Source organism: Gymnoscopelus microlampas, assembly GCF_963454915.1.
Source record: "Gymnoscopelus microlampas genome assembly, chromosome: 15".
Lineage (NCBI taxonomy): Eukaryota > Metazoa > Chordata > Actinopteri > Myctophiformes > Myctophidae > Gymnoscopelus > Gymnoscopelus microlampas.
In genome coordinates, this window is record NC_139952.1 from 27,980,113 (window position 1) to 27,983,350 (window position 3,238).

The following is a 3,238-nucleotide window of genomic DNA, read 5'->3' on the forward strand; positions in this document are numbered from 1 at the left end:
AGAATTCATTCAAAATCTAATGTATTTATTTACACATATCCACAAAACCAATATACATATAAACGTTGGGATGAGATACAGTCACAGTGGAGGTAAAGTGGGACTTGATGCACTTCACAGTAGCTCGGCTTTAGCAATCACGACACGTCTGTAAAGCCTAGCAAAGTGTAGACAACAAAAAGTGAGCAACACTGAAACCTGTGTATTCACAATGGCTCATCTTGGGCCTAGATTTCATGGCTTAACACGGTCACATATGGTACACCAGCTGCCTTTAATAAATACTAATCGTTTCCCTCAGAGTATATATGAATATGAATTCAAGGCCATGTGCAGACCTGTCATGAACAGCCTCCTACTCGGGATGGAAACATACATTATTTCATTACATTATTTATTGTCTCAGCAGGCCTGCTCTGGGTCCTGGTGCAGGCTTAACATGAGAAGCATAATTTATCTGTACAGCTGAATATGTAATAGAGGCAGCAAAAATGCGAGTTTCTGATGCAAAAAGCCAAAATGAAACAATCAGGAGACTGAATTTTCAGTCTCCTGATTGAATTTTCTACGAGCCCCCGAGAGTGAGTTTAATGGGGGCAGCATTAATTGTGTGAGTCAGCCGCTCAGCCCAAGAGAGATAGCCTACAGTAAACACCACGAAAGTACAACTCCACGGAAGACAATGGAATGAGAGCAGAAACAAGCTGTGGGTCCCTGTACTTTTTACATGGGATCTAGCTGCAATGATTTCTGAGCAGTAAAAGTAAGATATTGCCTGTCAAAGCCAGTGGACAGGCGTTATTTATTGAGAGTGCCTTACTGTAGCTCTCTACACATTCAATCAATATTCTCATCCAAAATATGTCTAAGTGGTAGCTGGTTATTGACTCTTGAGAGTTAATAATATACTGAGGGCTGAGCCTCAGGGTGGATCTGCGGCATTAGAATAATAACAGATGACAGCTTCTGCATATTACTCACGTCTGAAAACAATCGACTTGGCCAACAAAGTTGCCCAATCAAGTTGTTACTTCTACTGACTGGTGGCACAGGCACGTCAGATCTTTCAATGCAGTTGAGAGCAGTTCAAAGTCTGATTATGCAGGGCATGAAGTCAGGCCCCTTCACAGGAATAACAATACCATGGGGTCTGAGGGTTCACAATTCCCATTTGAAAGTGACAAATTTCCCTCTGTGAAATATGTAGAAGTCAAAGTAAAAGGACACACAACATCAGGGAAGGGGGTTATGTGACAAGCGTGTAAATGTAAAGGTGAAAGGTCTAATGATAATGATGTACCTTTACCACAATGTCAGGTAGTTCATGTGCTTCATTAAATATCAAGGCATCAAGATGCAGTATTTATGTCTTCCCTGCCTTGGCTTCCATTTAAATGGATGGCACATATTGTATGACATAATCTATGCGTAAGTGCTCTGCTCAGGAGGCTGAGCCTGGTTTGATCCCCGGCTCCTCCTTGCATCGTGTAAAAGTGTCCTTGACTAAGACACTGAACCCCAAAACTGCTCCCGACAAGCAGGTTGCATGGCTGCCTCTGCCATTGGTGTGTGTGTGAATGGGTGAATGTTGATGCATACATTTCATGCTAACAGACGAGAAAAGCACTACATAAATCCAAGACCTTTCACGGTCAATACATTATGTGGCTCCATTCATGTGTGTCTGTATTTGGCCGACAGGGAAAAGGAATTTATTTATTTCTCATCTATCTTTAAACGTCTCCCCCAGCCAGTGGCCTGTGACAGTGGCGTCAGAACAAAAGGAGAATGAATTATGGAATTTATCTATAAACCTGTCAAGGGATATCCGTTCAGCCCTACTTCAGCCCAGCAAAAGAAAATTCAAAATTTGATAAAAAAAAGTGCCCCGGACCTGAACGGACGGAAAGTTCCCTCGCAAGCAGCCAGCAGTCTTCCTGACAACAGGGAGTTGAAGATACAATCTACCAGAAAGTCCTCTGTGGCAATAAGGAATCAATATGGCCAGATAATGGATCTTTATCTCTTTAATCGCCCCCCCCCCCTCCACACAAATCTCTGGGCATTCATTCGCCTTACCCCCTCAATCATTGAGGGGGAACATTGAGCTATATAGCTATATATAGCTGCTTAGCACATTGGTTGGCTATTCAAAAATAGCAGATCTACAAGCTCATAGCGCGTCACTTCGTGCCGCTATGAGCTTGTAGATCTGCTATTTATTTTTAAATCATCAACATTTTTAACTGAAATCTTTGCCTCTGGGGGTCCCTGGTACAAAATATTTTGAGATGGGGGTCCGCGGCCAAATACATATCATTCTTTGGGTCCTTGACATGAAAACGTTTGAGCACCACTGATATATAAACAGGTTTTTCAGAAAACATTTGTAGAATTGGCCACAGGTCTTAATGGGTTAAACCCCTTTAACCCTATTTACTTCGTTGACCGGGGTCACCTGGGGACACCCGGGGGCTATCCTTGGCTTGCTCCTTTTTTCCCTCCCCACCAAATCTCTTGCCCGAAAGCTCACAACACGGCGCGAAGTTGTGAGCTTGTGTGATCGCCTATTTTCACCACATACTGTATTCACACATTATGACAAGCCCAGACTAGGGATGCTAGGGTTCAAGTGATTAATAACATTCTCTGACTCTCGGAGGCAAATGCTGATGGAACATTTTCAATCATAGCAACGATATCTCTTCATCATTCTGAAAAGATATGTTAGAAAACAGAAGAGGAAGAGTGGAAACAAATGTGTCTACATTTGTGTTTATTATTCAGTGCATGGTGCTCTTTTATTACACGTTTCTCTTTCGGTGTTGGTGATGAGTCCACTACGAAATAAACAGGAAACTATACTGTAAATGTCGGTTTGCTTGTTTTCTAAAGAAAAGGGAGTGTCACAATGAAAAAGGACAACATACTGAAATAACTTCAACACAGAAAGGTTCTGTACAGAGGACTACTTGTACTAAAAAAGCATCATGTTTTAAAATAGACCAAAACATTACTGTATGTGCCATACTAAATTAATATGCTTGTTTTGAGGGACAGTGCGTACGTAAATCACATGAGGTTCAAATTTGATTCCTTCAGGACTTGCACAACATTACGGTTTGTCTGTAAACACGAAAGCATAAAAGAAGCATATCATTCAATTTACAAAAGCTCTCTGGTATGGTATCGTGCTTTTAGCATCAGGGCCCGTTAGGAAACTTAAGCAACTAAGCCG

At 41.7% G+C, this 3,238-nt stretch overlaps 1 protein-coding gene across 2 annotated transcripts in view; it reads right to left on the reverse strand.

The window, feature by feature from the left end:
* Positions 1 to 2,762: 2,762 nt before the first annotated feature.
* The window catches only part of LOC311061416 (protein 4.1-like), a 69,859-nt gene continuing 69,383 nt past the window's right edge, over positions 2,763 to 3,238 (reverse strand). For both annotated transcript variants that reach the window (XM_084080051.1, XM_084080052.1), the window contains one exon: positions 2,763 to 3,238. This exon is cut by the window's right edge and continues 1,361 nt beyond it. The gene's annotated coding sequence lies outside the window, so the exon portion shown is untranslated.